This window comes from Cygnus atratus, chromosome 4 (genome assembly GCF_013377495.2).
Source record: "Cygnus atratus isolate AKBS03 ecotype Queensland, Australia chromosome 4, CAtr_DNAZoo_HiC_assembly, whole genome shotgun sequence".
NCBI classification, from domain to species: Eukaryota; Metazoa; Chordata; class Aves; order Anseriformes; family Anatidae; genus Cygnus; species Cygnus atratus.
In genome coordinates, this window is record NC_066365.1 from 49907817 (window position 1) to 49919252 (window position 11436).

Here is an 11436-nt window from a genome sequence, read left to right on the forward strand (position 1 = left end):
AAAATTATTTTGCTGAGCTAAAATTGCCCTGCCACCTGAAGTTATTAAGGAACACCAGTGGTTTTGACTTTAGTAACCAGCTTTTCAAAAGTATTAAGCACTGGACAAACTTTCCTCTATCAATGCCAACAATGAAACTCTAATTTCAAAAAGACTGGAAAGAATCCAATTCTGGATACTTCTGAAACACCCTACCCTAAAAATCCTTACTTGAAATCACTTCAAAACATGCAATTTGTAGAATCTACCATGAGAAATTCTGCCAGAATGGATCTGAAATGCAGCTGAGAATACAAGCAAACAGATGATCCATTTCATATTCTTACTTGGAGCTTTGAAAGCTGGCAACTAAAAAGAATTTACTTGGAAGGAAAAAAAATCCTCTCCATCCCCTTGTCAATACATGAAATATTCACCTCTAATTTATTTTTCCTTGAGAAAATGGCAACAGCGTTTTGCAGGTTGAATTCTGTGCAAAATCTTCTCAAGCAGTCCAGCTTGTACTCAGATGTCAAGGCAGTAAAAACATATAAACTACAGAAGTCCAACAGAATAAAAAACAGAACAAAGGTGTTTAAAACACAGGTAACTACTTTAAAGATGCTGATTACAAGGGACTTTTTCTCTCTGTTCCCAAAATATTGGGAAGATGTGAAATAACTTTCTTAAGGCAGACTCAGTAACAGCACAATTACTTTAAGTAAAATCAAGAAGTGATGAAATGTCAATAATTCACTGATATTCAGAATTCAACTGCAGAAGCCATGGTGGAAGGACAGATCACTTTTATGGAAGAATAATCATGATTCTTAAAGAGAAAACCAAAGGTAAACTGTATGAGTCAAGCTGGAAGCTTATGACACCCTGCTGAACAAGATCAGAAATGAGTTCAGGTTAGCAGCATGAGGATGAAGTGAGAAACGGTATAAATAACCTGACTTTATGTAACCCACACCCTTCAAGGCCATGCCAGGACACCTGGTAGCCCAGCACAAAGCAGGGCTGGTGAGGTGCTGAGACAACACAGAAGCACAACTGAGGACAGGACCTCAGATCATGTTAGACATCAGTCTCAAAGCCACTTAGATGTGTCTGAAGCCCTCATTGATAGGTCTCTAGTCAGAGAATGCTGAGAGCAGCTCCTCCATCACACTGTGGTTTACCTGGATGACATCTTCTAAGAAAAATGGAACAACTGTAAGTTTTCTTTAAAGATTCAACGATGGTAGTACCCTCTTTCCACATAAAACAGGGTTACATGGCAACTGTTATTCACTACATAACAAATGCGGTATCTGCTTACAGTTTGTTGAGAGCAGCACTGTAATTCATAGCATTGTGAAGCAGTGTGAGATGTGTGGGATATTTAGGAGGGTATATCTTCCCTGTTTTTCTTTACCCTTTTATTTCATATCTAGAATATACCAATAACATGCAGAGAGCACTGGTCTGATAACTGAAGCTGCAAACAATTAGTAGTCATAATTCAAGTCAAGAAGCAAAACCATCAGCCCCTCTCTAAATGCCATAAATAAAAACACTTGAGTTCTCAGTGTTTTGTGAGGGATTCTTGGTATGCTTTTTATTTTAGCAATTTCCAAAGAAAGTGAGAAAATAGTTCAAGGAAAGAGTTTATAAAAATATTGGACTACAGATTATATAGTGCATAAGCCAGGTGGTGCTGAATTCATTACAGAATTATGACAGCAGCAATCATGTTTTCTCTTCCCGCTCACCTCAAAAACATGCATCCTCTCAGGCATGAGAAGAAAAAATGATGTTTTTGGTGATTTGAAAAATCAGTTTAATGCTGTTGGAAATTGTAAGTGTAGTCAGAGTTGCCTGGATAGCTACAAGGCAGAGCTGATATTTTCCCCTGTCTTGAACTTAGATCTGTTTTGTTTAGCCCCTCTAATTTTGTATCTTTAGCATTTATTAAAGTCTGTTGCTTCACCGTATTCTCAGTCAATTCAAGGTAGTTTTTTGCCACTTCTGAGAAATGGTAACAACAAACCTCTGATACTATGGTAAGTCTATTGAGTGTTCCTAAATTGGTTGAAGGAAGGAAGCTCCATGATGAGCGAAAATTATGGCTCCTGCAGAGGAAAATTGCAGCCTGAGGAGCCTGGGAAGAACAAGAGACTTGGTGTCGAGCTTAATAGGACCAATCTGTAGGAGTACCTCTAGTTCTGCCTCCTGCTTTGACTCACAGTACCTCGACATACTGCAGAGTCTTGGCTCAAGTCAGGTGAGAAGGCATGAAATACTTACCGTGAGTCAAAACAGATACATCAGTAAAACATTAATTTGGAAGAAAAAGCAGAGGTAACCATAAAATACATCACCCTGTTGCTTATTTGTATGATTAGGAGAGCAGTTTCCTTTAACCACAAGATGTAGTAAATGGGACGTCATTCTTCAGGTCAGACCAAGAGCACAGACTGGACCTTCCTCCATCAGGGAGACTTCTCAGCCTCAACAAGATGCAGGGGGGAACCAGACCACATCTGCACCACTAAGAAGACAGCACCTACAGTTAAGGTACCTGAAACAGGGGAGGTCTCCCTACAGCAAGTAGTGACGTAGCAGCATCTTTTTGCATACAGCCAAGTGCGATTTATGCCTTGCCATCAATTACGGACAAGCAAGGAGTGCTGTAGTCAACTAAAAGGATTCCATAAAGCCTTTTTCTAACTGGCTGATACTCAGCTCCAATAAATACACTCATTATGCAGTATGAGAAGCAGCAATGACTTGAATCCAGGACACATTTAATCTCTTCTTATAGTTCTTAAGGTTGCCTTTAAATCATTTTCACATTACTATTATTGTAGAGACACATGATAGTTAAAACATTTCTATTACATATATGAGATCATTGTACTTTTTCCCCCCTCTTTCTAGCTTTTCTTGATAGCAGGTGTGCATCTAGACTGAAGACCAGATTTCTTGTAGTGCAGAGCACAGATCCTGGTTTGTTTCTTTTTAATTTTATTTTCTGTTTCTTTTTATCTTTTTTTCTTTTATACCACACAAGAAAGGGCAGAGACCATAACCAACCTGTAAACTGAAATGGTGACGGTACAGTCTAAAACAGCAGTTTTGAGGAAAACCATGGGTAACTGGAAAAAAACAACATAATATACCACAGCATAAAAGCAACCCTAGAAAGCTTGTGCCATACTGGACCTGAAATCAGTATCTTGAGTCTGGGTATGTAGGAGATAGCACATTATTTCTGGAAACAAACTTCATCCTTCTGTATAGTTTACTTGGCTTTGTTCCTAACAAAGTATGCTTATGCATTTTAAGTTTACACTTTAGAAAAAAGAATGAAGCAATTAATCTAATAGGATTCAGTACTAAAATCCTGTGGACATTACTGTTAGCAAACTTTTCAAGTAGTGTGCAGATAAATTGCAGATAGTTTTTTTATAGAACTATTTTCTTCCACTTTCTGTACTGCATGAGATAATTTTCTATTTTTAAGGGACAGATCATGATATAACCAAACAGAAGCTGAGATTCATCCTCCTACATCATCTGTAATAAGGCTCAATGGCAGAAGCACTAATAAAATCTAAACCAAATTCCTTTATACAACTTCAAGTTCACCTTCACTTCTCAGGAGGAGGACAGAAAAACACTGACTCATAGGCCACATACCACCTCTGCTTTGGTGTGCAATATACTGCTGAGAAGGAAATAAGTAAATAACAAGTGACCTCACCTGCTACCACATGAAACAAACTAGGGACCTGCATCTCCTGTTGCCTCCAAACCCTAGAAGTGCTAAAAGCTGGAACTCCCAACAATTTTTCATCCTCTGGTCTTGTGCACACTGCTCTTCCTAGGACTCTGCTTATTTCCAATTACTCCTTCTCAGGAGTTTAATTAATTTAAAATGTATGTTGTGGGTTAAGTTAACTTTGTGCCTTAGAGTAAGTACATACATACAATAAAATCTGAAGATAAGTCATTGTTCTCAGCTTCTACACTTTAATCTGAAAGAGTATGAATTTTCAGTATTATAGTGTTCAGTATTCATGCATTGAGTCAAAACCATAGAACTTTGATATCAAAGCATGTGAAGAAATCTCTGATCTTTACATCAAAGTCCACTGAACAGAAGAGACCCTCTTTGCAGCAGCGAATGTCAGTGAAGGTCGTGCAGCTTTCACCTTTACATAGATAAACAAAAGTATTGATGTGTTGAAGAACCCAATGCCAGTTGGTTCTGAAGCCAGATGTAGAAAGTTTTAAGAAAATGTGTTCTGTACGTATCTGATATCTCATGAATACAAAAAGAAACTCCAGTTTTGTAGGAAATGCCTGCTTGCATGGATCCAAACCAGAATGCATGGAATACACACTCATTGTTTCTTAGGCACAAGTGCATTCAGCTTAGATCCTCACCCTACGGCTATTTTGCTGTTTTTCACTTAAAGAAGTGCCAGGATTAACCAGAATCTAGGTTTTCCAGCTGCAGAATCACAAACTTACTCTCACTGGTCTAACAAATATATCTTCCTAAATTTTAAATAAAGGTTAAATAGCTTTACCAAAAGATACTAATGAGCTAAAATATGAGGCTAAAGCTCCCCCAGAAAGAATGAAAATCCTTATTAAAATCTCTTTCCAAATCAGACCTAACAAACTTTTGAACTAGCTGCTCACATTCCAAGCAAATCCTCTAAATGCTTAAAAAAGATGAAAAACAAAAAACACCATCAACAAAAAACAACCCTATTACTAAACGAGTACAGATGTGTATTTCCAGGAAAAGACTTACCTTCCATTCTCATGTAACAGAATCTTTCCTCATCTCTTCTGAACAAGGTTCTCCACTGTTTCCTCTGTAGTCTTGTTCTTGTCCCCTCTTCTTCCTCCTATTTAATAAAAGAACCTCTCCAGCCAAGACCATTTCAGACTCCCTTTAGAAGTTATGTATGACTGTTGTGCTGCTATGTATGAGGCTACACCCTAAGCACATTGCATACTTCATCTTCATCTGCATTTCCTTTGATCACCGAGTCTCAAAATCGGTTGTAACAACTTACTAAAAGGAACTGACATAGGAAATATGCTTTCAGCTGTCTGCTAAAACACTAAATACAGGCAAAAACCTCCCTTCTCCTGCCTGACCAGGCTATCTTCAGTCTTGCTGAACAAACTTAACATTCCTGCAGATTTAGTCAACAAAAAGCCAAAGCAGCATTCTTAAATTTGCAAACAATAGTCAGAGTAAGCAGAAATGTACAGATTAAAAGCTATGTAGTAGCTCTCATCCATCCTTATTCCCTCCCCAGCTCCTCTTACAACCCCTAACGTACAAACCATACATACAGAAGTTTATATAATGACAGAATCTGTCTTGATGCCAACTAGCCAGAAACGAGGCTAGTTAATACTGATCTGTGATGGTATAAACCAAGCTGTTGACTATTCTCCAACAAACCTGACTTTTTTTCCCCCCATTAGTCTTCACTTTTCCAATGACTAGAGAAAAACTCTAGTATTACAACCTTGCTTAAAGGATAGCATTCGCACAGATCAGCTCTCTTCAGTGAACTGCATAGCCTCAGGCATACAGCCCCACAGAGTGGTGGACAGGACAAATGAGCTGATTTAATCATTATCAATTTTTAACTTTATTTGTACGGTAATCCTAAACCCTTTGGTTGCTTCACTGCTTTAACATGTAAGATACCAACAAGAACTTGTCTGAAATTTATTAGAACAAATTTGTGAATAAGGACCAAGTCATTAGAATTCAATGATACTCACCAAGAATAAGACATGCAAATAAAATTATCAAATGCACACTGAAATTGAAAAATGTCTCAAAAACAAGTCTCTGAAGGAGTTAGTAAGCACAAAGCCTAACTCCAAAGACACTGCTTTAAGCCTTCAAACAGATCCTCCAAGGGCCCTACAACTACTACGAAAGGATCTTTAGAGTGCACAAGTCCTTAATACAGAGAGAAATAAATGGCTAGTTTTCGGAAGTGAAAACATTTCAGAGCTGTTTCAGCATTGATGTTGAAAAAAAGTCAACACAAACGAACTGCAGTGACTCTAGAAGATCTTGATTCTGTTGAGAACCTTGCGGACAGAAGAGCAGATGGAATTTAATGCCAGTGTTTGCATGACTGGTTAATCTGTGAGGGAAAACTCCAACCCTAAGCACCATGGGGTACTTCTACTTCCTTCAGAAAGATCTGGAAGCGTAGACAACTCACTGAAATCACCAACCCAAGCTATCAAACAAGATTAATAATTAAGGAAAATAGAACACTTTTAGTAACCTATCTACAGTGTTTAAATACAGAAGTGAATCAAGAGCAAGAAAATCTGTATTGGGCAGAATGGATCCAGGGCATGAAAGCACATTCACAAAGACTGGCTAGACTAAGATTTAGTCCTTGAGCATGACTGGAAAAGATAGATGTCTATAAGATGTCTGACAGGAAATAGTCTTTTCTCAGGACTGAAATTAAGACAATTGTCAACTTAATATAGATTTGAAATACTTTTTGGATGTACTTGAAATTTAGTTTTCTTTCATTAGTACAGTAGTCCAGATGAAATTAAAACATTTCAGGTAAGCCCGACAGGCTGTGAAAAATGGATCACTAAATAATCACCCCAATTAAGATATTTAAGCAAATAACTAGAAATTTTAAAAATAACTAGAAATATACTTCCTGCTAGACAGAGTTCTAATCTATCCAAGCATATTTAAGAAAGTTTGGCCCTTAACCTGCACTAATTCACTGACCTGCATGTCAAAAGAAATTGCTTAAGTTATTTCTGTCTTAAATTCTTTCTTGTACATTCTACAGAAGCATTGGCTAGTAGTAGAATGCATAGAAATTACTATTTCAAATTTCATGTTGAAGTCATAATTTTTGGCCCAGGCAATACAAGTTTTCAATTACTCAACAATATTGATCCTGCTCTTCACAGATCTTCAGACTAGTTGTTCTTTACAAGGAACATTGCATCAGACATTTTCTTTTGTGAATTTAAAATAGGCAGGTAATGGGGTTCCTGAAGAGAACACATCTTTAGCAAGTTTGATACAATCTATTGACTAGTTGAACAACAGGCAAATTACATACAGCCTAAGGAAATAATTCCAAAATTGGCCAATTCATCTAGATTTTGCATTTTCAATTTTAGAAAACCAAGATCAGACATTCAGAAGAAAGCCTTTTTCAATGAATTTGCAAGTTAAGCCTTTAAACAGGAAGCACCTAGATGAGAAAACTTCAGAACACAAGCTTCTGGTAGCATCTTTGTTTTATTTCAAAGAATCCACACAGACACAAATAAGTTACAGAACTTTAAGAAACTTCAGTTTCAACCAATAACTAGATTCCTGTTTAAACAGTCATTGAAGATGTGTAGCTGTAGCCATTGCTTATCTCAATTCCACTTTCAAGACAACACATTGCAGAAGACAACTGGAGTAATCTTGGGTGAAGTCAGCAGTCATCCACTCAACAAATCATAAGCTGATGTTTAATATCAATTCTAATCCCTTGCACATGCTGGCTTTCTCTCTATAAAAGAAAAGTATAATTTCTAATCACCATCATACACACAAAAGGACATGTATATACTACTACATTCTAGGATTCAACTGTACAACCATGCTATGTGAAACTAACCTTTTAACCTTTAAGTCAAAGGCATTTCTCAACACAAATCATGTCATTTGTACAGGACAGGATTTTCCATGCCCATACAATTAGTACAGATCCCAGTCCATAGAACCAGCTTGATATGAAAAAATGGATCCAATTTCCTCAGATGCTTTCCAATTTAGATTGGCTAGTCTAAAGTCAGTTTTAAAAATTCTAGATTTCCACACAGCTTTCTAGTGGTCCAAGTTTGTTTCTTTTTTTTTTTTTTTAAACACTTTCAGGCAGGGAATAATGTCAGCTTTTGTAGGTATGGAATTCTGATAAGCTTTTTTTCTTTTTACACTACATACCTGGAGACCAATCAATTTAGAAGGAACTCTTGACTCAAGTTGTTTATCACACAAGCTCATGAAGTGCATTCTAGGCAGTCAAGCAGTACCATCACACTTGAAAACTCTGGAAATATATGATTAACGTGGAACAGTTAGATAACATTATCATCAGATGACAGTTAAAGTCCTACAAGCCACTTTGAATGCACTAGAGTTGATTCAGTAACTTTCTTAAGTTCAGTGGTTTCATATGTTCCTCTCAACATGATCCAAAGAAGAGTTTCAGCCTCACCTCTGGGTTTGAGAGAGAGCTTTTATACCCCTCTGTGTTGGCCACTTAAGACACTGCCAGACTTAAGAGGGCAAAGCTAAAAAGGGGAGTAAATTACAATACCATTTTTTCTTATTAACTAAGATGACCTGAATTTACCATTTACTCAAAAGAGATTATAACTTACTTGAAGCTTGTCAATCATCAAAAAGTATGATTTAAAATGGTCAGTAATTATCTTTACATTAGAGTGCACTTACCTTCTTAGCAGAAGGTATTATCCATTCCTAAGTAGTCCTGAGCACTGCCTCCAATTTAGGTGTGATCATCCATATCTAGACCATTTCAAACATGATATTTCTAAGTATCTCCTAAATAGCACAAAAATACAAAAATTATTCTGGTATAATTTTTACAACATGCCTAATTAGACCTTCTTAAAGCCATATTCCAGATCTCAGAGTCACTTATTTGAAGTTATCAAATAATATTGAGAGCAAAACATAAATGATTTAATCTATTGAGATGTTTTTCTTTTCAGATCATTTAAACTAACATAACTAAGTATAACTAAGTATAAACTAACATAACAAACTAACATAACTAAGTAACATGCTGTTCTTTAGAAAAACAGTTTTTAAAGCCTAAATTGCTTTTAGTGTTGACACTTCTCGGCAGTAGAGTTCTACGTTTTAGAGAGATCACTACCTGCTAACTTGTTGCTACTTTGTACATACTTGCTTATACCTTATAACAAGTCATAGGCAGAGCTCACCAGGGATGTCAAAAGCTACTGTTACAACACTGTAGAAGATGGAACCAAAAACCTAAGCAAGCTCTGAGTTCTGCACATTTGAAAAGCCATTTTATTGAGTGAAGTCATTTATAATACCTACTGCATCAACCAAACACTGCAGGTTATCAGAAAAAGTGTCATTTTCTTGATGAAGCTTATAAAACACACTATATTGGATCAGATTAACAGTCTGTGGAGCTCTATTTAGTAGAGAACAGAAGGGGACAAACATACACTAACATCCTTTGATTCTGGTGCGGTCTTGTGCAGACTCAGGAGGTGGATTTGACCTTGTGGGTCCCTTCCAAGTGGGGCCATCGGATGCCCCTTCACCAGTGCATCCTCCTTACCTATGGGTGTTCAAAGGGTAGACTCCAGACCCCAACACTCGAGGCCCATGGCGCTCGGCCTCCTACCCACACAGAGCAGAGAGCAGCCTTCAGGGGCTCCCCAAAGCCCCGCCGACACCTCGGGACGCTTTCTGTCGCCATCCTCCCCACGGCCCAGCACTACGGAGGGAGAAAGAGAGAGAAAGGGGTGAGCGCGGGGGGTGAGAGGAGCCAGTGAGGCGGAGGGAGGGGCGGCTTGTGCCTCACGACAGGATGCAGGGCGGAGAGAGCGGCTCCGCGCTGGGTTTCTGTGAGGGAAAGGCGCTCTATCCCCCTGTGTTGACTCCTCGGAGCACAGCCACGCTCCGAGAGGGCATATATGAAGGGAAGATATATTTGAAGGGAAGATATATGTGAATGGCAGACGCGATGCGGCCCCACCCCGCCCGCCCCAACCTCCCCCCCAAGATGGCGGCGGGCAGGCACCCACGTTACCACGTCTGCGTCTGGCAGGCAAAGAGGGCAAGCAGCCCTTCCCCGGCCCTTAAATACCGCCCGCCTCTCCCGCGAGACCCCTGTGCTGCTAGCTATTGGTCGAGCCGGCACACGTGACTCGCACCGCCCCTAGAGAAAAGGCGGGGGGGGGGGGGGGGGGGGGGGGGGGGCGGGGAGCGGCAGTGGCTGTTGGCTCGCCCCTCGGGGCGGCCGTTAGAGGGGGGTGGGTGATGCTGGCTCTCCTTGCCTCCCACTGGGATAATTGGCGGTGGGCTGCTTCCCCTGGCTTGCCGCTGCCTGGGGCGCTAACGCTCAGCTCTGCACAAATTAAAGATCTGCGGATCTCTAATATGCCCAAATAAAGGTGTCTTTGGTGTGAGATAGCAGCTGCACGGCGGTTTTCAGAGGCTAAATGCAGCTGATCTGTGTATAACCCCCGTAAACCCTGCCTTAGGAGGCTTAGGATTTGTCTGCAAGGATAGTGAGGTAAGCCTCAAGCCCACACTAAAGCCCACACTAATACTGGTGTTCCAGCACACCACTAATGCCCTCACTGGTATCCTCTCTGGCACATGCAGGTCCCCAGAGCATGGCTGGAGTTCACCGAGTGGTGTGGTGGCACCAGGCCTGCTGCCCTGCGAGTCAGCACACACCATGTCCTGGCTGGATGCAGACTGCAGCTGTGCCGCCTCAGCCAAGGTGTACGGCCAGACTGGCACTGCTAAGAGGTTTTATGGTGAGTACAAGCAGGTTAGCATGAACCATGTGTTAGTAATTGGTAGCAGAGGTAGGAGATGGGAACCATGGCATCTTGGTTCCCACAGAGTTCTGAATTCATCAGGAGTTCCTGCTTTGCACACAGTGGGTATACTGCTGATATTTCATAGCTTCCTGTCTCAACGAGAAATGGCACCTCTTGTCTCATGCTGAGTTGCCACCTGAACCTACCTGCCTACCCACAATGTGTGGAAAGACAATTACAGTTTGGCCCACCATCTCTGAGAGTTTTCTGATCCCAGAATTTAAATTATAATCGGCAAATCTAAGTTAGTTGGTTTGATTCAGCCTGAAACTGACCACAAGCAGTCACATAGTTGCAACTGAGGGATAGTTCTAGATATTTTCTTGTCACTTTTAGTTACCTTTTCTGTCTATATCTTGATAGTTGCTTCAAGACACTGTTGCAAATATAAACCTTCTGTGAATACCTATACTGTCAGAACCTCAGGATTCAAAAGAAGTTTTCATGACTGTAGGTAAGACATTCCTTCCCTGGGTATGAGTATTTGGAGTCGCCTAGCTTCAGGTTATTTCATGTGGAGTTCTCTGTGATGACTTTTTCTACAAAGAGATAAATCAAATCAGTCTCCCCTTGTAATGTAGCCAACAGGATGAAGTGGCATCCAGCCTTTACGTTTTTACCATCCATGCCAGTTATCATGGGAGATTGACCAGCAAACACAGAAGTATTTTTGGGGACAAGGATAGTTATGGACATTTGTTACAAGAACAGTACTTAAGATTCAGGTACCTATGTGCTACCTTTGTCCCCCTCGGGTCA

At 39.9% G+C, this 11436-nt stretch overlaps 1 long non-coding RNA gene and 1 other non-coding gene across 3 annotated transcripts; both read right to left on the reverse strand.

Moving 5' to 3' along the window:
• Positions 1-7287: 7287 nt before the first annotated feature.
• On the reverse strand, positions 7288-9901 carry LOC118250512 (uncharacterized). Of its 2 annotated transcripts, XR_007708236.1 has the most exons (5): positions 9876-9901; positions 9402-9560; positions 8516-8626; positions 8003-8108; positions 7288-7568 (listed from the first exon to the last, which is right to left on the reverse strand). It is a non-coding gene; the product is annotated as an uncharacterized LOC118250512 (long non-coding RNA). The 2 variants fall into 2 exon arrangements; XR_004779472.2 differs by lacking the exon at positions 9876-9901 and having other exon boundaries at positions 9402-9663.
• Positions 8233-8350, reverse strand: LOC118252409 (small nucleolar RNA SNORA26). The gene has a single exon (XR_004780127.1). It is a non-coding gene; the product is annotated as a small nucleolar RNA SNORA26 (small nucleolar RNA).
• Positions 9902-11436: the final 1535 nt, after the last annotated feature.